Source organism: Cavia porcellus, unplaced genomic scaffold (assembly GCF_034190915.1).
Source record: "Cavia porcellus strain 051 isolate PalLab524CR breed Dunkin Hartley unplaced genomic scaffold, mCavPor4.1 scaffold_4, whole genome shotgun sequence".
Lineage (NCBI taxonomy): Eukaryota > Metazoa > Chordata > Mammalia > Rodentia > Caviidae > Cavia > Cavia porcellus.
In genome coordinates, this window is record NW_026947487.1 from 22,086,816 (window position 1) to 22,112,518 (window position 25,703).

The 25,703-nt window shown below is 39.3% G+C and overlaps 1 protein-coding gene across 10 annotated transcripts in view; it reads right to left on the reverse strand.

Moving 5' to 3' along the window:
• The window catches only part of Klf12 (KLF transcription factor 12), a 390,323-nt gene extending 381,173 nt beyond the window's left edge, over window positions 1-9,150 (reverse strand). For 4 of the 10 annotated variants that reach the window (XM_063246840.1, XM_063246843.1, XM_063246844.1 and 1 more), the window contains exon 1: window positions 8,944-9,150. The gene's annotated coding sequence lies outside the window, so the exon portion shown is untranslated. Of the gene's footprint in view, window positions 1-8,720; window positions 8,917-8,943 lie in introns of those variants that run through there. The other 6 variants (XM_063246835.1, XM_063246837.1, XM_063246836.1 and 3 more) reach the window with 4 other exon arrangements.
• Between the last annotated feature and the right edge of the window lie 16,553 nt (window positions 9,151-25,703).

Consider the following 25,703-nt stretch of genomic DNA (forward strand, 5'->3'; position numbering starts at 1 on the left):
TAAATTAATAAATCCACTAATGCTTTTTATAGACTCATTAAGAGTTCATTACACTCATTATGTAATCTCTCTAAATGAAATATTTTGTGTTTGCTAAAATTTCTTGTATTCACACCTAACGCATCAGAGTTAAATCATGTACCAAAGGATGTTGCTCTCGAAACACACAACTACTTAAACTTTCTAAATGTCACTTCTAGCAACACATTCAAAAAACTGCAATGGATTCTAACCTCCTCTAAAAGTCATCTGTTAACAAATTTCTCCTCTCATTGTTCTTATCTTTTAAAAACTTCCTATACCTACATTGAAAAGTTTTTTTTTAATCAAGGCTAGAATTCCTATCATGTAAAAACAAAACAAAACAAAAAAATTCACTAGAGTATAATTTGCTACCTATATGTAACTTCCCCTTCTTGATTTTCAGCTCACCAATGACAATGTCTTTCCAATCTCGTGTATGGTTCCACATACATAGGAGTTAAAAAGTGTAGGTCAAATGGGCAAGTAAGCACTTTTTTAAAAAATGTTTTATACTTTTTTATTATGGCTCTAACTTTAACAGCTTCATCTAGTGGCAGTATGGACATTACCACGAATTTATTGTCTACTATTATCCCCATTGTGGAACATCTTTTAGCAGTTTCCTCCTAAAACCATTTTTTGGATTAGGTCTCATAATTTCAGTACATATATCAGCAAACACATAAGTGGCTCATGCATAAATACAGTAGTAAATGTAATGCAGAATATGGAGTAAACCAATATAATCTATCACCATTTAAGCAACAATCTATAAACAATACTTACCTATATAATACTATTTTTGCTGTACTCTATAAGACTAATTCTAGATTACTGTATTTAATGATAGCCGAAGAGTAGTGAGAAAAGTTAAGGATCTTTCTAATGTGCAAATCTCTACTTCTAATTGGCCACTGATCATGACTCTATTACTTAATTTTAATAATCTGCTTCCACAACTATAAAGTAAACATCATAATAAACATAAACAAAAATCATAATATAATATATATAATATATATATAATATAATGAAATACAAATATAATACATCATACAAGTACATATGAAATACATAATATAAATCATAACATAGTACACATAGTATAAATGTATCCTACATGTTACATAATTTTGTATATATTGTATATGCTACACATCCTAAATGATACACACAAAATCAGTATTTATTGAATAAAAGGAATCTCATATTTTTATATATAAGGCACTAGTGAAAACTTGTATAAAACTCAAATATGTCAAATTCAAACAATCATATATTATGTTAAAGAAGTTCCATTCCCACAGATAAAATGAAAATTTTAAAAGCCCACAATTAGATGTATTCTATTAAATACAATCATTAAAGTATCTGAAAAAGTATTTTTGTATGCCCTGTAACTTGATTATTTGTCACAACTCAAGGGCTTAACTCCATTAAACACTTTCAATAAACATTTACCACTTTCAGCACGTTGCCCGATTACTTTCTCAACAGTGTACATATTATACCTCATTCCACATAACCAGAAGCAGCACTTTTCAGTGTTCATTTTCTATTCATTTTAGTAAAACAGAAAAGGTAAAAGAGTAAAACTTTCAAGAAATTTGAGAAGGTATTGCTATGCAGTTCAGGCTGGACTTGAACTTATTTTGTAGTCCAAAGAATGTCCTTGAACTCACGTGGATCCTCCTTCCTCAGACTCTGGAGTTCTGGGTTTTCAGGTGTGTACCACCATGCCCAGACTTTTTCAAATACTTTTTGAAATTACTGCCAAAGTAGCCAAGTTACAGGGTAGGGAAGGGATTAATTACTTGGCAAGAAAGCATCATCACACAGTAGCTCAAAATGTGCATTTGTCAAATGATATTAATAAATCAGTATCCAGTGTATAAAAGAAATTTCAGAAGTCACCACATAAACTCACCTATGTGCCAATGATCTGAAAATCAACTATACAGAAGCCACAGAATACTAGTACCCATTCACTAAAGAGTATATGTTAAAAAAGCTAACACATGAGAGGTCCAGAACCTCACTTCAGTATTATGGTAGCTCACAATAGTGAGCAGCTATTTTATTACTATGTTGGTGGTGTTTCCAGGATACTAGTATCCAGGGCCTCATGTATGTTGGGTAAACACTGTACCATTATGGCCACATAACCTAGCCCATCACTAGTGACTAAATGACTGCTAGTAAGACTTATCAAAAAAAAAAAGGACATCAGTACGCAACAGTGGAGCAATACTTAGTGGGCAATAAATACATATAAAGTTCTACACTAAATGATAAGACACATTTTAATCCTCAAAAAATATTCTTGGATGTTGACATAATATTTATTCTTATTTCTGTTTTTATTTACCAATAAGTAAATTGAGACTTGGAGGAAAACTTGCCCACTAGACAGCTAATAACTATATAACTTCATGTTTCAAAGCTTGCTTGTTTGACAAATTATGACTTCTTTTTACGAGAAAAACAAAACAATTCAGAAAAATACAGTGGATTGAGCAACAGTTGAATATACTTAGCAAGAGACAAGTGACTTAGGTAGAAAAAGACCATGATAGTGACATTTAGCTACTAACAGGGCAGTCTGGAGGACTGTATGGTAACTATTCTCCAGTACAGCCTTTCAGTAAGTACTGCAACACTTCCTATATCGTCAATGTGGCAGACATTGTTTCAGATGCCAGTAAAATAATTATGAAGAAGGTTCATTCCTGCTTTCTGTTGGAGGGACAAGGCAACTCAGCAAGGAATTAATATACTGTGCAGCCAGAAAACACAGACTGGAACTCAGAACACCCTTACAGTAGAGGATGATAAATCAAAGAGTCCCACAGAATGTGACGTTGATGTTGACACTGATAGCTGTAACATGAATGGGAGTCAAGAAAGAGGGGCTATTGATGCACAAAGAGTCCAAGTGAATAATCTTGAGGAGTTTGAGTCTGTTTATATGCTCTTGTAAGAATACAGTGTTCAGGCAGAATGCACAGCAAGAATACAGTGTTTAGACAGAGTGCAAAAAGGATGTTTTTGGGCTTTTTTATTTACATGATTCCTCCTGGAGTGAATTTTACTTTAAGAAGAATCATGTAAATTAATATTCTTAATTTTCTCAAATCTGTAAGTATAATGAAATGTACATGATGGAAAAATGTGTGGCTATAAATGTGTTCAATAAATTTTCAAATAACCATGGAAGATTCCCATCATCTACCTTCCTTTATACTGTATGTTAAGCCATATATCAATCATAACTTAATCAACAGAATCTTGAATTAACTTGGGATGTGCAGTTCAATTCACTGTCCTAAAATACATCACAGATTGATTTTTTAAAAGGGTATATTTAATGGCCAGCTGACAGAAGCTTCAGTGGACTCCCTGAAGTCAACTAAAGGTTTTTAAATCTCTGTTATCACAGGTAACACACAAGGCTGAGGCAGGAGGATCAGAAGCTTGAGGCCAGGCCAGGCAACTTAGACTCTGTCTCAAAGTGCAAAATAAAAAGATAAAAATAAAAAGTGGGCTGGAGTGTATTTCCCTGTAAAATACTTGGGTTCAGTCTCCAGTACCAAAAAGAAAGGGAGGTTTGGTTTGGTCTGGGTAGTTGAGTGCACCTGTGTACAACCGTCAGCTATGGGGGTGGGGCGGCAATGTCAGACTTTACTATTCAATTTTCTCTGCATGATCATATTAACTGTATTTTTATCTACTTGTTTCTTTTGAAAAGTGCACATACTTCATCTATATTATATAAATGTTAATCATCAATAACTTGCATATCAGCTACACAGAAACTTAAGAGTGACTTTCTCAAGGTTACAGAGCAAACCTCTGGCAGAGACAGGAATGGAATTCATGACTTTTGACTGCCAGGAGCTTTCTACCCACACAGAAATTCCTTCTCCATAAATGCAGTTTATATGCTCACTATGAGAAGCTATAAAGTCCATCTCTTTTGGTGGGGTGGGAGACACAAGACTGGGAGGGTGAGGGCTGTGGAGGGCGACAGCCAGGAGTAGTTTTCCTTTGGAATCAGATGCTACACTGGTACTTTACAGTACCAAGTGGCTTTTACCCCATGACTTCATTTAACCCTCACCACAGTTAAGAAATTTGACCAAGGTCACCCAGAGTTCATCAGCAAGAGAGGCTGACTCAAACAGACATTCTGCCACTGAGATGAGCTGATTCTAGAAGCTGATTATGAAATTAATGAAGGTTTTCTTCAGTTATTTGTATTTCATTTTTTTTAAAATAATTTACCTTGGTTGCCTTTGGTGAGTTTTTCTTTTGTTTTGTTTTGATTTCTGAGGTTTGTTAATCTCAAAGTGAGAAAAGTACTATATTACCAAATACAGAATTTGAAAATACACGAACGGTGTTTCTCCTTTTCACACTGTAATTGTTGGTCATGCCGTGTATGACGTAGGAGTATATATCCAACACAGAGGATATAATAACTCATGCACAAATATAAATACTATATATACTATATATGCACACATAGTATTTACATACACATCATGACAAAAATTACTGTGAAAAGCTATATAAACTATGTGAAAAGCTATATAACAGCATGATGAATACTGCCCCTTGGGATCCAATTCCTGGCTATCACAGCCTGCAGGTAGTAACCATGGTAGCTTCCACAGCCTTTGAAGCTGAAGGTAAGAAAACTATTCCCAAGCTTTCTGATTTTCTTCTCTCTCGCCTTTCATGGAGCAAGAAAATCACAAGGGTTTTCTGCTACTCTCTCTTGTACCTAAACAATACCATTTGGACCATGTCAATTACTATATTAATAAATACACAAAAATATACACACACTATGATATCAGCAACTAAAGAAAAATATGGTTTAAGTTAGAAAAAAGACCATACCAAAGCAGACTGCTTTGGGTGAATGAATATCCTGTCATCTACTGTGAAGCCAAAACAAATTTTTATGGAGCAATATGATTACTCAAGTAGCCACTTTATGACAGTAAACACCCAACACCGAGAAATCCTTTTGTAACATAATTACTGAGAATATATACAGAAAGGAACCATTTAATCCACAGCATGTGTTCTCTACCAAAGGAACTCAGTAGCTGACATCAGATGGGGTGTGGCCCGTGCAGGCCTTGAAAATGAATTCTGGCCAGTGGCAGTCAGGCAGCTCCCTGGCAGGATTTGGGATCTAGAAACCAAGCAGGACTGACTGACCGAAGGCAGCTGACCTTCTGGGCATAGGGCAAAGCCCATCTGTTTACTCCCATTTTGCTTCTGGGAGGAGTGGTTGTGGTGGATGAGTTAAGGCTGTGGTTACAGTAGGGTGTTGCCAGTGACTTAATTTTAATATTGTTACTCTTACATTTTGTACACATTTAAAGCTGAAAGCTGTGCATAACTTGTAGACTGAATTTTTTTTAGTATCTGAATTAGAAAAAGAAAATACGTGAATACAGCAAAAATACAGTCATTTGTAGTCTATTACCATATGGTATTTTCAAAATGCACATAGATAAGCAACTACAACCCATTTCAGAATTTGTAAAAATGAAAGTTATTTCCTCAACAAAAAATACAATAGTATCAATTTTGATTAAAACTGCTTTGGAATTTCTAGCTCTGGTGCATTTATTAATCAACCTACAAGCACAAGTGGGTAAACATGCTTATTAAAAAAAAAATAGGAGAAGTTTGTTGAGTTTTAAATGAGTTTGTGCCATTACAGTTTTGTACAACTATCTTTTATTTAACACACAAACTACACTTAGATTATAAACTTGACATTTGAGAATGCTTCTCTCAAAATACAAGGAAAACAAGCCACTTAACATCACAACTAATGTAATATTATTCTAATGTTATCTAATTTACATATATAGGAAAGTCCATGTTTTTCATTTTGTATAAGGGAGAAAATGCTCAGAACTTTTATATGTTCCACTGTTTATCAATATTATCTCACAGGGTAAGGTTACTCAAAACGCTAGATTAAGCAACAGTTCAAATTGAAAATGCCCTCAGTACAAACCTGAAGGCCTAAGCACTTAAAGTTGTCTTTGCTGAGATGAGCACGCCTATGTTTTAGATCAAATTATTTCATTAAGTTGACAACACTCTGCTCCACAATATAGTATCTGTAATTCACTCCAAGGCTGTGAAAATGCATGTTCCCCTGCTTAGGATGCCCCAAGAAATCCCGGAGCAGCAGGCCAAAAGAAATCCCTGAGCAACAAATATGAATACTCCACTTAGAATACTCCAGTTCTGATGCACACACACCCTGTGAACTGAACACCGAGTATGCGCATTCATTCTCTCCTCTGGGCCCAGGAGACAGACAGAGCAGGGAGTGTGCTTTGCCTTCCCTTCAGTACAGGGGAAGGCTGCAGTGGTGGTAAACAACCACCAGCCCAGCGTTGCTAAGGTCAAGGTCTCAAAGGCTACATAGGACCACTTCCTCCTAAATGACATTCATTTCTTGAAAAGGAACTTGGAGAGAGGGAACTATTAAGAGCTCATTAGCAGAATAATTTTCATTCAATCAACTAATAAAAAGCAGTCCCCCAATAAAGTTCAGCTGACTGAAGTTTCTTTCAAATATGCCCCACTAAGTAGAAGAAAGCACAGCAACGGAAAGATTTCAAAAATAAATTCTTCAAAACTATTTAGTTTAACCTAACATGACTGCATTATTTACAGTTTTAGTTCATAAGTTACGAAATTCTTATGTGAAACCATCCCAGATTTACCACTCTAAATATATTCCATAAGTTATGAATTGGTAGAATAATGTCTTTCCTAAATACAGTACAATTTCCTGCCAATTCCTTTATGCCCAAACTGCTCTCTCCTCAACTCAAAGGAGTTTAATATACTCAACCCAGTATCAAGACTGACCAGGCTGCACCGATAAAGATGTATCTTATGCAACTGAAATGTCTGCCCTTCAACATTTTATTTCTACCGAGATACACTATAGTTAAAATTTTTCTACCCTAACAGTATATACACCCTTTTAATGTTATCAATTTCTGAGTATCTTTTTTTAAATGTAAACAGGCGAAGGAGCTCTACCCAGGCACAACCAGGTTTTTTGTCCTTTGGGAGGAGGGGGTTCCGCTGTAGTAATTAAATGCCAATTCCAAAAGCATTTCTTAGAAGACAGTCCGCTCTCACTGTTCAAAGTGGCCACTCCTATTTCCATCACGAGCTGCTGCTCGCTAAAAGCCACCAAATTTATTTCAGTGCATTCACTTAGCTAAACTCTATCGTCCACTAAGAAAAGGGCATGGAGCCACCTAGGTGGATTTGCAGAATGACGTGTACGTGATTGGCAGATGTCTACTGAAGCAACTAGATGCACATGCACTAAATGTAAATAGCTCTGCTTGGTGTTACAGGAAAACAGATTATTAAAGCTGAATTAAAATACCTGTGTGCTCAGCGGAGAATTCTATTAGCCAGTGGAATTATTTAAAACAATCCATACAGAATACTTGGGCCATCTGTACAGTTAGTTCAATTAGAGACCTGACAATACTTCCCACACAAACTGTTTATCCAGATTACACATTCTGTTGTATTAATGCTCGAACTCAACAGTCGGCTCGTATCAGCTGAATTAAGGTTATTACTATTAAAGTATGCAAAACTCGAAGAGCAGGGTGAAGGGGGTTGGGAAGCAGCAGGGCTTATAACAAAGGAATTGGTACTTTTTCCAGGCATTTGCCTCCAATGCACTGTGAAACAAAACTGTTGAGTGCACCCCACCCTTTTCCCCAAAGATAAAAGTTTTCAAAGTTCCAGTAGGCAGTTCTCTACCCAACAAAAGCAGGATTGACTCTCCCTGTAGGGGAGCATCTAACAAGAACACCAACTAATGTCGCGGAGGTCAAGTCCGAGCCCTCGGAGCGAGCTTCTGAGGCCCGAAGTGGCTCTCGGACTGGCTCCGCGGGCTTCCTGGCCCGAGTGGACGCGCGAAGTTGCCCCCTGTCAACTCCAGCCGGGTCCCTCGTAATTGAAAATAACAGCCACCGGTCAGCCCCTGGCTACCTCCGAGGACCAAGCACCGTAGCAACTGACAGTTACACATCATTACGACCAGAGACAATAATGAATGTAGCACCAGGACCACTATTCATGCCAGCAGTGTCATCTCCGCCTTAACCCCTTCCCCTCCGCTCGGCAAAGCGCACACACAGCCCACACGGCCCGGTGCGATCGCTCTCCATCCCACCCGCCCCATTCCTGGGGCCAACTACTTCCACGACCCCCACCCCACCCCCACCCAGCCCTAGGGTTTTATTTCTCATCCTTGGCAACTGTCAGACAAACACTGCAACCAACAATCCCATTAGGGGCAGAAAAACATTTGCTTAATTCATGTTACTTGTTAAGTTCTTTTTTAAAAAAATTTTTAGGGGAGTGGGGGAAGTAACCTCCCTCTTTCTTCTCCACGAATCCGACCGACGCTACTTGCTTTGCAACAGCATTGCCCTTCCCAGGCCCCCTCCCGCTTCCCAACACTTTCCCCCTTTAAAAGCACAGACCAACCAAATGATTTAACTTGAGCAGATGACAGAAGGAAAATAAAACATGTTAAGAGAATACGGCCTGATTTGGGATGGCAAAAAAGGAGGGGGTTGTTTATTTTGATAAGAAACGGAATCGGCACAGACCTGAACAGAAGCTGCAGAGCAGGAGAAATTGTTTTCTTTCCCTCACACAGAGTCAGTCTCTCTCCCTCTCCCTCTCTCGCCCTTTCTCTCTCACACACACACGCGCGCGCACACACTCACTCACACGCACACGCACAAGCAGAGCCTCTCAGCTGCTCTCTGCAGTTCTCAGGAAATGAATGGGGGGCAACCCAGGGAACTGTTGTACTTGCAAATGACTTACCCGGATCACATGATGCGCTAAATGTAGGGTGGGCCGGTGGGTGGAGGCTGCCGAGACGCGAGCCCCGGTCTAGCGTGGGGAGCCTCGCCAGGCCCGCATCGAATTACCCCGGGGCCCAGCCGAGGGGGTTGCAAGACGCCACCGCTTCTCCCCAGCAGCCTGCAGCTCAGGAAACCGGAGAGGCGCGGAGGGGTGGGGCGGGGCGGGGCGGGGTGGGGCAGGGTAGGGCGGGGCGGGGTGGGGTGAAAACACCAAACCCCCAAACAAAAGAGCTCCCGGTCCTCCTCCCCAGAAACAAAGCCCCGCCGCTGCGGGCAGAGCCCCGGGGTGGGGCCGAGGGCGGGGGCGGCGGCGGGGAGGGGCTCGCTCAGCAGGCGCTAAGTCGCTTTATTGCCATAAAATGGGGCCCCCGAGCCGCTCCGCCCGAGGATTAGGAGGCGGGCCCTGAGCGTGATGGTTGAAATCCCCTGTGGGAAACTAACCCCTCCTGCTCGCAGAGGTAGAAGGCAACACCCACTGCCCCGCACTCGCCCGGCCGCCCGGGCCGGCTGGGGGGTGGGTCCGCCGCGCCCCCACCCCGCCCCGCCCCCGCTTCGCCCCCGCCCCCGGCCTGGGGCCTCTGCGCGCGCCGTCCACCTGCACCGCCTCGCCGCGGCGCCCCACATAACCCGCACATGGCCCTCGAGCGCCGCCGCCGCCGGCCCAGGGGCCCCGGGGGCGCGCGGCGGGAGGACCCCGATGGCAACGCGCCGGGCCAGACTCGCGCTGAACCGCAACAAAGTCCCCTCTTTTGTGTCAAAGCGCGCAAGGCAGTCTTAGGAAAAGAATTCAGAGACAAATAAAGCGCCGGGCCCCTTCGGTCCCCGCCCCTCGCCGCCACCGTCCGGGTGGGGGCGCTCGGGCAGGGGGCGCCCGCGCGGTCCCCGGCTCGCCCGCCGGCGAACTTGGAAAGGTGTGGGCGGAGCCGGCGCGGACGGGCGGGCGGGCTACCGGCCGAGGCTGCGGGGCCGCTCGCGTGGACTGCGCCCGGCAACAATGGGGTCCCCGTGGGGCGCCCCGCGGCGCGTCTGCATCGCGGGGCTGGTGGGTGGGGCGCACGGAGGGCCGGGCGAGGAAGTGGGGAGTCATTGTTTGGGTTCCGGAGCGACGCACGTTGCGGGCGAGGCGGGGGCGTCCTCCCGCCCCGCGCTCCACCTCGGCTGGATGAATGGGGCGAGGCGGAGACCCGAGCCTCGCTCCGCATGCCGGGGCACAGGGCGCCTTCCTGCGCCGGTGGTTTAGGGGAGCCGGCGAACCCGCCGGTGGAGGGGAGGAAGGGGATCTGCGGACCCTGCCAGGTCCTGCGGGCGAGAGGCTGAGCCCCGCGGGAGAGTGCGGAGAACCGCGCGGCCGGCCCCAGATCCGCCAGGTTCTGTGTCGGGAGCTGAAGGAGGCGGCCGGGCAGTTCCCGCGGGGCTCAGAGGACGCAGGGGTCAGCAGGGTGCTGGAGCTGGGCCGGGCTGGGCTGGGCCGGCGGGCGGCCGTCGATGTTCGGCGACTGCGGAGCCACTTTCTTGCAAGCTTAGGTGCGCAGTCTGGGGCTCCCGGCTGAGCCAGACATCCCCTCCGCGCGCCACTGAGCCCGCCAGCGTGGGAAGCCGCCCTGGCTGTGGGCAGGCCGGGAGGGGAAGTTTGTGTTAGGAGAGAAAGATTTGCAGTCCTGTGGCTCGAAGTGGGTTGGGAAGAGACACAAGGGAGAGGCCGAGGAGCAGGAGAATGAGCGCGAAGAAGCTTGTTCAGCTAGGAAAAGCTGGATTCTCTGTGGCACTATGGCATTTTCCAAACACTTCTTGAAGACGTTTGTGCATAATAATGAAAACAAAGACAGGGTACTGCCTGGAGCGCACTGGGCCCCCTGCCACGTTTGCTCTGGAGGGGAAGGGGAAAGAAAGGTGGTCCAGCCTAGCGTGGAGTCCTGACACGATGCACCAGCAGGCCTGCCTCTTGCTAGAATAAAACAGGTTTGAGGGGAGCAGTCCTAGCCTTAAAGGTTTCCAAGAAGAACAAATGAAGGAAGTCTGAAATTTGTGGAGCACTCATGAAACAAAAGAACCTTGAGTCAGAAAGCAGTGGGGTCAGGAAAGTGGGGGCTCGGGAGGCGGGGTTCGGTGGATCACAGGAGGAGTCTGTCAAAGTGATGGTATTTCAGGCCCCACCCTCTGGTCTGATTCTAGGCACAAGATCTTTCCATTCCACTGCATCCAAATAGAAACAACATGAAAAGGCAAGTTTGGAAAACGTTAGAAATAGCAACAAATGCAGTGTTTAAACAGAAAACTTGCCTCTACTGGAATCGAGTAAAGTTTGCCTCTGGGTGGGGCAGGGAGTGAAGAAAGAGTTTAAGACTGAAAGGGCGCTGTAAGAAATTATGTCATCGTGGCAGTCCTTGCACCAACAGCTGTTTTTCAGAGAGCTGGGAGCTGGGTGGTGAACAGACCATAAATACATTCTATATCGAGTGCTTCTGCACGTGGAAAAGAAAACTGCACACTCGCTTTCTATGGCAACAGCCACGGGCATGTTAATAGAATGATGAAAGATAGGAAATAAAGTACAAGAATTCATTCCAGAGGGATAAGGAAATTAAGGGCAGGTCAAGGTTAATATCTATAGTCTGAATAGAGTGTGTGATTAAAAGAGGAAAGTACATCAAGTATTACAAGGAAGTGCTAGCCGCTTTTTAAAAACTAGGTGATGTTTTTAAAAATTAGAAATGTTAAAATAAGGCTAACCGCCAGCCTATCCCCCCTCCCTTATAAAAAGGGAAGAAAGTATATTTAGAGGGGAGAATCGTTGTGTGAAACTCAATGGATGTGGAAGAGTCAAGACAAAGAATTTTAAAAGGGTGGATATAATTGGGAATTAGATTACCGGAGTTTGTATATATGGCATACATTTCCTGTGCAGTTCCTACAGACTGTCTCTGTATAGGATTTAACGAGTGGACACAAGAGAAAGAAGGACATGAGCCTGGCAAAAATATGTGCACTTTTGATGTTTAGACCTTCGTGCTTTCTACCTACATGTGTGTTGCCGGAGATGTGAAAAATCAGAAAACTTTTAAAAGGCAAAATTTTTTAACTCAACTTCTGTCAAGGAATGTTAAAGCCCATGTAGAGAGAAATTACAGGATTTTAGGATGTCAAGGTTCAAAGAATCTGTCAGATAGAATCCCGCATGATACTTCTGTTTAAACCAAGATGGTTTGGGTCAAAAGTGTTAAACCATTTACCTAACTTTCCCTGTATATTTTGCATTTACTTAGTCTGTATTATCAAGACAACCATAAAAAAATAAAGATGGTAAAAGATTGGTATCCTGAGTTTCTTATACAGGATACATATGTTGAATTTTTTGTTTAATCTAACATATTATCCAGAAAAGAAGAACACTGGAAAGCAGTATATTCACCTTGTAATTATGACACAGTAAAATTTACAAGTAGAGATTTTAAATAGTGAATGTAAAAGCAAATGTTAACTGGTGACAATTTTTTTTTTACAACTTATTAGAGATACTGTTTGAAAAATGAGTGTCTATGGCCAAAAATTTTTACATTATGTAGTTATTACCTATACTACTTTCTTATAACTAATGTAAAGACTGTTGAATGCCCATTAAAAGTATGTTAAGCTTTTGAATTAGTGAGGACAAGGATTACATGTGTGATATAATTTGAGAGGGGGAGGCAAGTCTATTTTCAGAGGTGAAAACTATTCAAAGATGAGAATTAATGAAGTAAAAATAAAAGTGATCCCCAGAGTTAGTAAATGTAAAAATATAGTCCTGATTTTTTCCTAGGGCCAAATGTGCATATGTGCTGTTAGACTTTCAATGCTTATTTTTTTTTTTCATGTCATATTTTGGCAATAATGTGCAGAAAAGGAGAATTTTCCTACTCAAATATGGAAAAGACATTTAAAAGCCTTACTACAAATTCAAACAGCTGGTGATATTATGTGATTACATGGTAAACAACCTGTTTTGATTTGGGTGAGGAACTGTCTGAAAATTAGGAAAAAATACCATTTTGTAAGTTTGTTGCAATAAATACAAATTTTGGTTCTTTGTGCTACATATCTTCTTCACACTCTTCTCCAGGGTCCTCCAGTCACCTTCATTCAGACCTCCTCCAGCCTTGTCTCCACTTCCCCCACCCCACCCTCCAGCTGTGCACCTCTTTTTAAGCCTTCCCTTAGAGCCATTCAACCTCTCCCAAGGGAAAGCCTTAATTATGACAACCTATATTTACAAACCCCAAATGGCACAAATTAGTGTCAGCACACTATTATGACACAAAAAGGCCCTATTTCATTGTGTACATCTCGTGCATCCCCTTGTAGCCCTGGTGGACAGCTTGTCATGCCCCATGCTACCTAGATGCCTTTATGCTACTGAAGGATTCTCCTGTCTCCTCCCATTCAGTTCTCGGGAAATGACACTCCACACAGTTACGTAGTCCATTCCCTCACTGAAAATTAATCTCTCCTAGGGGCTGGAGATTTACTGAGATTTACTCAGCGGCAGAAGTGCCTGCCTTGCAAGCAGGCAGTCGTGAGTTCGATCCCCGGAACCAATAAAAAGGAAAAACAAACACACACAAAAATAATAACAACAATAATCTCTCCTGCCTTGGAGATTCTTCTGGTATGATGAGAATAGCACCTTAGCCTCTGTTACTCTAGTTTTTAAGATTTCTTAAGCTTCTTCCTTTTTCCTACTTACTTCACTTTTCTCTTATTAGTGGATTGACATTTATTGAATGTCTGCTTGGGCCAACATTGACTCAGACAAGCATCGAACAATGTTGCTTCCCTTACTTACTCATAGGATGTTAATACCTTTCTGCACCCATTAACTTCCATTGGTTCACCTCTTACTTCCTGTAATCTTTGGAGAATAAAAGCTGCATCTTAACCACGTATTTAGCTTGCCTTTTACTACTCACACTGTTTTGCACACACCGTGTAATTACTGAATGCTTGTTGAATCAATGAAACTATTGTATATAAAATTATAATGACAAACCTCAAATAAAATTTAGCAGAAAAGTTGATGTTTCATTTGGTTGCATATATTGAAAATAAAATTCTAGAATGCATTGATAAATACCTTTTAGCATTAATTTCAGCAACATCCTTCAAGCAGCTTTGTTAGAAGTTTTTACACAAAAATGTATTAAATTTGGAGCATTTTAATTCATTTCATTGTCCCTTTCATATTTAATCATTTAAAATTATTCAATCAATTGCAATATTTGTTTTATTAGAATTATATAGCACTATACCAAATCAAATAAAAATTGGATTTTTTATTGCAGAGGGAAAATTCTCAGCAAAATTTGTCTCAAAAATTACACCTTATGAGTTGTTAGGTTATAAACATTGGTGCTGCAATGCAATAATCTGTATTTTCAAATATAATAAATTGAGGTATATGAGATTTGAAATATAGGTATCTTTGCTTCTTTCACTTTGCAAATGAAAACAGTACCTGCATCAAAATAATTTAATTCACTCAAATATAGATAGCTTTAAAGATACTTTAATTTCATGCTATATACAAGGCACTAACCAAGACACTTATATGACGTAAGCTTATATAAAAACTAAAGAAAAGCTACAATGTGAGGTACAATTAAAAACTCAAGATGAAATTACATTTACTTGGAAACATTAAAGAATACTGTGGGAAAGATTGTACATATACAAATCTTCAAAAACTATTAGATATTTTTATTTCTTAATATGAACTATGTCATACATGCATAATATATTAAGGAGGTTCCTGTGAATGCTGTCTGCCTTGGAACATAGAATATTTCCAAAAACCTCCAAGTCCCTGTACCATACTCCACCCTATCCCACACTCTGATCTTTCCGTCTGCCCTCCCACTTCTGTCCCTGTGAAAGCTTAATTTCTGACCTAGGGTTTATCATGAAGTTGTTATTAATATTTTGACCTTGCTTTTAAGTCTTTGTAACCATCTTTTCTCCTAACAGCAGACTGCCAACTGCCATTATTCACGTAACTTCTTACTTCCATGTATTAGCTTTCCCACTGCGGGACAGAATACCTGACTCCTAAAATTTAAAGGAAGAGAGGTTTCACTTACAGGTTCACATTTTAAGGGGATCCATCCATGGTCAACTGGTTCCCAGGTGGAAACCTTATGGCAGAAGGGCACAGTGCAACCAAACTGCTTAGTTCATGGCAGCAGGAAACAGAGCAGACTACAGAGCCAGAGAGGAAAAGGCTAGACCAGACTTAGACCCTCCCTGACCCATCCAGAAACATCCAGGGCCTACTCAGCCAGTCATCCACAGATACCAAAGCCAGTCAAGTTGACACTGCAATCACCTACCCTACCATAGTGAAATGTTTCCCAAATTTTTTCAGTTTTCTTTACATTATAGTAAATGTCTTAATTTCTCTCTTAAAAATGTTTATAATTTCCCCTAAGTTATGTCACTAAAAGAGAATACAAATTTTCAACTACTACAGAAATCCTGGCAAACTATTTCTTAAAAAATTTACTCATTTACAATGACAGTATCATATTTGAGATTGCCATTTTCCTTATTTTTGCTGGTGATGGATGGTGCTTTAATATACTTTTTAAAAAATTTAGCCTGGCATGGTGGCACACGCCTATAATCCCAGCACTCGGGAGGCTGAGGCAGGAAGATTGCCTGGGCAATTTTTCGAGGGCAGCCTACAAAAGGAGTCCCAGTTCAACCTGCACTACACATGGAGAACCTGTCTTAAAAATAAATAATTGATTAAAACATAAATCCGATGAAGAAAACTAACTTAAATTTTAACTTTTTAGTAAGTAAATACTGACCCTAGGAATATAAGTATGATATTGCCAGGGAGGATACTTGGCAGAATAGAAATGCTATTGCCATAGCCTGGTTAAAAGATCTAGAGAGGGCTGGCTTTAGCCCAGCGGTTCCTTCGAGTCTGGCTTCCCAACAGCCCGGGCCGACTGGTCCAGACCTGCGGGCGCTCTCCAGTCCTTTAGAAAAAAAAAAAAAGAGAGATCTGGAGAGCTATATATCTAAATAGCTATGACAGAAAATGAAGATTGGCACAGCTGTGAAAGTCATTAAAATTCACACGCTAAAACCCTATAACTTGTTGGGAAGCTATACAAGAGAAAGAGAATAGGAAACCACCGTATCTAATATTTCAAACCTTAATTCAGTAGGATTAGTTTGGCTTTAATTTTGATAAATGTGGCAATCTTCCCAATACATCATTGATTCTTCCACAGTTAAAGGTAAAATAAATTAGCAGATCAAGAAGAATGGGGAGGAAGACAGAAGTGAAACCTGGTTGGAAAACTGAGAATAGAATGCAATGAGTTGAAAATAGGAGGAGAAACAGAAAAGAGGAAGGAAAGGAGGGAGGGAAGGAGAGAAGGAAGAAGGGGAGGAGTGTTATGAAATTGATTAGTATTGCTTTTGTCGGAAGACAACAGAAAACTTCTCAAACATCAACCTAAGATTCATACTTTTTGCCCCTTTTATTGAGACAAAAAGTCCAAAGATAGGAAGCCATTGTTCAAGACTGTGCAGCTGCTGTTTGGGACCAGAAAATGCCAAACTCATTTTAGTTTTTTGTTCTGCCTCTTACAGTGTAGCTTCCCCTTTCCCCCTGCCCTCCTTAGTAGTAAGAAAAGCAGCCAAGAGTAAAACCGAGGTTCTTCCTTTTAGAAAGCTTTCCAGAAGCCTTACTCTTGTCATCTGCTTGTATTTCATTGGTCAGAACAGGGACACATGACTTCCTAGAGACCAAACGCAGCAAAGAAGACATGGAGACGGGCCTCCTGGATAGTATCCAAGGTAACCAGCAAAGAGTGTCTGCCTTTTTGCTATAAAGTTTCACATAATCTTTTACTCTTACATGGGCAACCATTCTGTTACAAGGCTTTCTACTGAAGTTTTGCAGGCAGACAACTTCAAAAAGGAAAAGTACAAGTTATTGCCACCATCCTTTTAAGCGCATTAATTTATATTTTTTAAAAAGAATATATATTGTTTCTTAGCATAAATTTTCCTCACAATGTGTTCAACAATCAAAGTATACAAACCATAATGTACTCCCTTTTAGATTAATCTAGAAGTGATTTCCTTAAGGCAAAATGTGAATCTTAATTTGCTTTATCCAGTTATATGGTCTGGTTATGACTCATCTTTCCACCCCACCAATTTATACATCTTTGAAAAATGAACATTACTTTTTTGAAGATGGATAAGCAAGTCACAATTAGGTAAATCTGTGCCTTCAAGAATATAAACTATATTTGCATTTCATATTCAGCTGTGAGCAAGACCGCAATGTATGAGCCAGTTCCTAAGAAACAGCCAGATTCAAACTGATTCTGGGTTTGTTGCTCAGTTGTGACCTTTCACAGCGAATTGTTCGGTTTTTATCGGTTTAAATTACTTCTCAGGTATATGGATGTGGAAAACTAATGTGGTCTTAATGTACTTTCCTTTATAAGACTGTGATCTCCATAAGGCTTGGCAAGAACTATGTTGAACCACTTCTCAGTTATTTCACCAGGGCCGAACTTCAAAGCTTTCTGCAGAGGCCGCGCATGGAGGCATATCCTGCTGTCATGGCACTCAAGTAGCCTCAGGCAGAATGATTACAAGTTTGACCCCAGCACTGGGAAACTTAGAAAGTCTCAAAATTTAAAAAAAAAAAAAAAATTAAGGAGTGGGATGGTGTTTGTAGCTCAGTGCCAAGGCCTACGGTTCAATCTTCAGTATCACAAAAAAACCAGAAAGTTTTTGTTGGACAAAAGAAAGTAATTTCCAAAGTTCCCCATATAATGTAGGTTCCCTTAAATTATTTGCTTGTCCTTTGTATTAACTAGAATTGTTAGTGTCTTTATTACAAATAACTGTTTGGTTACTATTAAAATATACTTAAATGTAAACATCTACTAGGATAGCAGAGATATTAGTTAAGCAAAATAATCTAAAGAAATATACATGATTTCTATACTTAAGTTCCACAAAGTACTTACAAGCAAGTAATTAGGGTGGGATGTAACTGAGTGGCAGAGTGATTGCCTAGCAAATCTAAGGCCTGGTTTGAGTCACAAAGCAAAAAAAAAAAAAAAAAAAAGGAAAAGCTAGTTTGTTAAGATTAGTATTTTTCTATAATTGATATGTACCTGTTTGATGACACAAGTTCTAAGTGAAAACATATGTATAATTAAAATAAATTATATCTATAACTTCATACTTAAAATGGATTCTGGTGCCTGGTGCCTCTGGGGGACTGAGGCAAGAGAAATGCAAGTTCAAGTCTGACCTGGACAGTTAAGCAACACCCTGTCCCAAAATAATAAACAAAAAAGGACTGTAATTGTATCTCAGTATAAGAGAGATACACCTCCACAGCCCACTTCTACTCTATTAGGAGCTCCATAAGGGCAAAGGATTTTTCTGTAATGGTCACTATGGCTGCTCATTGTACAGAAATGTACAGCATATAGTAGACACTCAATAATTGTTTGTGAATGAACAAATTTGCATTGCATAGGTGAAGAAACTAAAGCTTATGATGCTTTCTTTTTAAATTTTATCTTAAAGAGAATAAAACAAAAGAGGACAGAACAAGGCAGATCAGAACAGAACAATGTAAGCAACACAGCACTTCACAACAAGACAACCAGATATTAACAGTAGCTACCATAATGTCTCTTTCTTTAAAATAGTTGAGTATACCTTCTATACAATTGTATCAAACATAGCAGAATAGTATAAAGTCATTCAAGAGGATTACAGGGCATTCAGAACCAAATAACAGAAAATGAACAATGGCTACTACATTATCTCATTTTCCATAAAAGTTTTGATTATGCTATCACACATATTAAAAGCCAATAAGACACAACATGATAGAATCAATGGAAATAGAACAAAAGCATGGTAGGACTTCAAAGCCAAATGATATTAAATCAGCAATGGCTGCCATAATGTCGTATTTTCTTCAAAAGACTTGTTCATGCCATCACACATAATAAAATTAAACAGAACAGAATAAAAACATTCCACTACCGAATGAAAATATTATAAGGCTTCAAAGCAATATAATGAGGAATCATAATTACCATAAAATCTTATGTACTCTTACCATTTCTTACACTAGGGAGACTATATGATATTTATACATGTGAGTTTGATTCATTTTACTTATGAATATGGTCTCAGGTTGCACCCATTTATTTATAAATATCTCAATGTGATCATTCTCTATAGTTGAGTAGTACTCTATTGTATAAAATACCACAACTTTTTTTTCATTCCCCAGTTGATGGGCACTTAGGTTGTTTCCAAGATATGGCTATTACAAATTGTGCTGCTATGGGTTCACATGTATCACTGTGGCATGATGTTTTCAGTTCTTCTAGGAATATGCCTAGAAGTAGAATAGCTGAGTCAAATGGGACTTCCAACCCCAGATTTTTGAGGAATCTCAACACTGACCTCCACAGTGGTTGCAGTCTACACTCCCACCAAACATGCATGAGAGTTCTTTTTTCCCCACACACCTCGCCAGCATTTGCTGTTGGTAGGTTTCTTGATCCTGGCCATTCTTTCAGGAGTGAGATAGAATCTCAGTGTGGTTTTAATTTTCATTTCTCTAATGATTAAAGATGATGAACATTTTTCATGTATTTATTTTGCATTTGTATTTTTTCATCTGAGAACTGTGTATTCATCACAGATGCTCATTTTTGGGTTGGGTCTTTGAGTATCAGAGGTCTGATTTTTTTAATTTCTTTATATGTTCTAGATAGAAGTCCTTTGTCTGAGGGACAGTTCACTAAGATTTTTTTCCACTTTGTGGTTTTTCTTTTCACTATGTTGGAGATTTCTTTCGAGATGCAGAAAAAGATGTGATCCCAGTTATTGATTCTGGGAAATATTTCCTGTGCAGTTTGATTCTTGTTCATGAATTCTCTACCTATCCCTATGTCTTCAAGATTTTTACCTACTTTGTCTTCCATCAGATTTAGTGTTTCTGTTTTAATATTTAGATCTTTGATCCATTTAGATTTTTATTTAGTTCATGGTGATAGGTATGGGTCTAGTTTTAGTTTTTAGCATATGGAAAACCAGTTTTTCCAGCACCATTTATTAAAGAGACTGCCGTTCTTCAAGTGAATATATTTGGCCCCTTTATAAAAGATAAAGTGGTTGAGTGTGTTTGTAGTTGTGGTTATATCTACTAATCTATTCTTTGATCTTCAGATCTATTTTTATTCCAGTATCATGTTGATTTTATTACAGTAGCTTTGTAGTATAACTTTAAGTCAGGGATTGTGATGCCTCCTGCCTTGCCTTTGCTGCTTAGAAATTGCCTTTGCTATTCGAGGTCTCTTCTGGTTCCAGATGAATTTTAGGAGTGATTTCTCTAGATCTATGAGGTATGTTAGTGGTATTTTCATTGAGATTGCATTGAATCTGTATAACAATTTTGGGAGAATGGCTATTTTCACCATATTTATTCTTCCTATCCATAAACAAGGGATGTCTTTCCATTTTCTGAGGTCCTCTTTGATTTCTTTTTCAGGGTATTATAATTTTCCCTGTATAGATCTTTTTCTTCTTTTGTTAGATTAATTCCAAAGTATTTCATTTTTAGATGCTTCTCTTATTTCTCTCTCAGTGATTTAATTATTAGTGTATAGGAACGCTATTGATTTTTGAGTATTGACTTTGTATCCAGCTACATTGCTGAATTTATTTATTATATCTAGAAGTCTATCAATGGAGTTTTGGGGGTCTTCTATGTAGAGTATCATGTCATCTGCAAATAATAATAATTTAACTTCTTCATTTCCTATCTTTACTCCTTTTATTTCTCTTTGTTGTCTAATTGCTCTGGCTAGTATTTCCCGTACTATGGTGAATAGGAGAGGTGATAAGGGACATCCTTGTCTTGTGCCTGATTTTAAGGTAAACGCTTTCAGTTTTTGGCCATTTAATATGATGCTGGCTGTTGGTTTATCATAGATAACCTTTATCATATTGAGGTAAAGACTATCTATTCCAATTCTCTTATCATGACTGAGTGTTGGACATTATCAAAAGCTTTCTATGCATCTATAGAAACGATCATGTGATTTTTATTTTTGGCTCTATTGATATGATGGATTACATTTATTGATTTACATATGTTAAGCCATCCCTGCATGCCTAGGATGAATCCCACTTGGTTGTAGTATATAATCTTCTTGATGATTTGCTGCATCTTATTTGCCAATATTTTATTGAGGATTTTTGCATCTGTGTTCATTAGGGAGATTGGTCTGTAGTTCTCTTTTTAGTTTAGTCTATCTCAGGTTTTGGTACTAGAGTAATACTTGCTTCCAGAAGTGACTTAGGAAGGATTGCTTCCCTTTTGATTTCATTGAAGAGTTTGAGGAGTGTCAGCATTAAGTCTTCTTTGTATTTCTTGTAGAATTCCACAGTGAATCCATATGGGCCTGGGTTCTTCTTTGTTGGTAAGGACTTAATTATATTTTCAATTTCATTAATAGAATTTGGGTTGTTCAGCAGTTTTATATTTTCTTGACCCAGCTTTGGCAGTTCATATATTTCAAGGAATCTGTCCATTTCTTTTGTGTTATCGAACCAATGAGAGTAGAGGTTTTTGAAATAGATGTTGATGATCTTCTGTATTTCCACAGTCTGTAGTGTATCCTATATTTTTTTCATTCCTTATTGTATGAATGTGAGCTTTGAGTGTTTCTTTCCTTTTTTGAAATAAGGTTGTCTAGGGGCTTATCAATTTTGTTTATTCTTTCATAGAACCAACTCTTTGGTTCATTGATTCTTTGGATTGTTTCCTTAGTCTCTATTGCATTAATTTCTGCTCTGATCTTTATAATTTCTTCCCTTCTTTTGGCTTTGGACTTGACTTGCTCTTCTTTTTCTGTTTGTTTGAGGCCTAGCGTTAGATTGTTTATTTCTGTTCATTCTGTTTTCCTGATGTGAGAACTCAGTACAATAAATTTTCCCCTGAGGACCACTTTCATTGCATCCCACAGATTCCAGTAAGTTGTATTTGTATTTTCATTTGCTTAAAGATAGTTTAATTTCTTCCTTAATTTTCTCTGTAACCCACTGATTACTCAAGAGTGTGTTATTCAATTTCCATGTGTTTGTGTGGTTTTGCTGTTTCTTTTATCATTAATTTGTAGTTTCATGGTGCTATGATCTGATAACATGCATGGGATAATTTCAATTCTTTTGCGTTTACTTAAACATGTTCTGTGGGCAAGTATATGGCCTATTCTAAAGAATGTCTCATATACTGCTGAAAAGAATGTATATTCTGATGTTGTTGGATTGAATACTCTATACATCTATCAAGTCTATTTGTTCACAGGTGTGATTCAGTTCTGTTATTTCTTTGCTGATTTTCTGTCTAGTTGGTCTGCCCCTTTGTGTCAATCACGTGTTAAGTTCTCCTGTTATAATTATGTTATTGGTTGTTATAATTATGTTATTGGTTATTTGATTTTTCATTTCTGTTAATCCTTGTTTTCTATAGCTGGGTGCTCTGGAATTTGGTGCATATATATTTAAGATTGTTATCTCTTCCTCTTGAATTTTTCACCTAACTAGTATGCAGTGACCTTCTTTATCTCTTCAGATCATTCTTGGTTTGAAGTTCACATTTTCTGCAAAAGAATAGCTACCCCCACCTTTCTTTGGGTTCCTGTTGCATGAAGTATTGTTTTCCATCCTTTGACTTTCAGTCTATGAGTTTCCTTTTGGGTTAGAGGGTTTCTTGTAGACAGCGTATGATTGGACGTTGTTTCTTTTAGTTGGTGAATTGAGGCCACTTACATTAATGATTATAACTATAATATATTGGTTTAATGTTGACATGTTATCTTTTTGCTTCACCTTTCCATTCTGTTTAATTGTATGCCTTGCTTAGTGGTTTTTTTCCTATGTGTATCTAGAATACCTTTCAGTATTCTTTGCAGGGTTGGTTTTGTGATCATGAAGTTCTTCAGCTGTTCTTTGTCATGGAAGTATCTTATTTCTCCATCAATTTTGAAGGGCAGTTTTTCAGGGTACATCAGTCTGGGTTGGAAGTTGTTTTCCTTTAGGATCTGAAATACTTCACTCTGTGCTCTTCTTGACTTCATTGTTTGTGCTGAGAAGTCTGCTGTGATTCTGATAGGTTTTCCTTACAGGTGATCTGTCTTTTTCTCCCTAACAGCTTTTAATAATCTGTTCTTATGTTGGATTTCTGGGATGGTGATTATTATATGTCTGGGTGTAGTTTTATTTTGGCCATGGCTATTTGGGTTCTATATGATTCACTAATCCTTATGTCAGTTTCCATTCTCATGTTTAGGAATTTTTCAGCTTTTACTTCTGTAAATAGCCCCTTTTTCATTTATCCCTATCAATCTTATGTTGTTTTTCTTTGCATCATCTTGCAGCTGTTGAATTGTTGTTTCTTGATTCCTTGTTATTTTTAAAAGATCTTTTCTGTTCACTAGCTGCAATTTTATCTTTGAGGTCTGAAATTCTATCTGCACTTTCGCTGAGGCAATTTTGGCAACTTTCAATGGAATTTTTGATTTCCTGTATATCTCTTTGAATCTGCTTCATGCATTCTGTTTCTTATACTGTTCATTCAGGGATTCTATCTTTTTGCATTGTTCCTCTAATTTTTTATCTGTGTCTTCTTTGGATGTGTTCAGCATTTCTTTCATTACTTTTATCATTTCTTCTTTTACTGAGAGATTATTTCTGATTTAAGTTCTTTTATAGCTTCCTATAGTTGCTTCTTTATTTCAGTTGACATCATTTCAGGCATTTCAGGTGTGTGGCGTATATTTTCTTCTATGTACATGGCTCCCAGGCTTTCTTTTGGGCTGGAGGTTTGACATTGTATTTTGGTCTTTTGTCTTGTCATTTTCCTATATTTCTGTGTGTTGAGTGATGTTCCCAAGCTTCCCCTGGGTGTGTTGGAAATCACCTCTTTTGCCCTCAGCTCCAGGGTCTGAATGGAGGTTTCTGAGGCTGGCCCAGTCAGACCCCCAGGATCTCCTGTGCCTCCTCTGGTGTTTGAAGAAGCTGGGTGGGCTCCTAACTGCTGGAGGTGATGGTCCCAAGCTAGCACAGGTGCGCTCGAGCTCACCTCACATGCCCTCTGCTCCCCAGATTGAAGGAAGGTCACTGGGTGTGGTCTAGTCAGGCCTGTGAAACTGAAACCTTCGAACCTTGTCCAGTGTTTCAGGAAGCTGGGCGGACACATAACTGCTTGAAGCGATGGTCTTAAACTCTACCTGGGCCAGCATAGGTATTCTGAAACTCATATCACTTGGCCTCAGCTTCTCAAATTGAAAGAAGGTTGTTGGGCATGGTCCAGTCAGGCCCACAAGAACTCCAGAGCCTAGTCCAGTGTGTCTGGAAGCTGGGTGGGCACCTAACTTCGGGGAGTGATGGTCTTAAACTCTCCTTGGGCCAGCACCGGCATGCTGGAACTCATCTTGTGTGGCCTCAGCTCCCTGGATTTTTCTGATGCTTTCAAATTATGTAATCTTCAAAATTACAACGATCAGGATTTTGTGCAATTTGTCATTATGTGTTGTGAAACAAACCATTTCCATGTAATGAATAAGCTAGAGAAGGAAAGGTCTAGTTCGGCTCACAATTTGCAAAAGTTTTAGTTATAGTCAACTGGTTCTAAAGCAGGGCAGAATGGCAGAGAGGCCTGCAAGAAGAGAAACAATTTATGGGAGAGACTGGCAAGAAGCAGCTACACCACCTTCCTTCCCTTTTTATTCCATTCAAACTACAAGTATATTAGTTGGTGCTACAGACACCCAGGGTGTCCTTTTCAGTGAATCTATCATCCACACCCAGAACTATGGTATACCACTCAGCAAACTCCTCCAGCATCACATACCCAGGATCCAATCACCACCCCAAACCCCACCTATAAACACATAGACCATGGGGGCACATCTGGATATAAACCATAAAAACAAAAAAGAACTTGATAACATTAATAGACCCCACAGATGATTATGGGTCTCAAGAATTCAACTGGTTATCACAAAGTCATGACAAAAATACAAGTTTCCTCAAAAATAGGACAAGAACAATCTGATTCATGACTCTTAGCTACCACTAATGTACCTGAATATTTGCATATTATTTGTATTTAAATAAACTACTGGGTCATTACCAAATCAAGTGCTTAATGTTTTTCTTACATCAATCACTACACAGTAGTTATAGATCATATGGTATTTTCAGTCTCAGAAGCTGAGCAGAATAACATGGGGAATATATTAATGGCTGAAAACTGTATTTTAATTCACTGAGAAAAACTAGGTAGAATCATAATATTTTTGTCCTCATATTATGCCTGGTACTTTTATACCTAAGTATTAAGATGATAGGTGTTATAGAAAGAGTAAATAAATACAGCAGAATAAGTCTATTCAGTTATTTTAGAGCTGTTTTATTGAAGTACTGTTTTGTTTACAATTTTCAACCCCACAAATCTTCATAAATTGTTAAATATTTTTCTCATTGAATTAAACAGGGTGACTGTATTTTCTCAGGAAAATACATCAGGTGAAATGAAAAGCTGACATTAAACAGATAAAAATTTCTCTATATGGAGGAAATTCTATAGCCTAATGATATTAC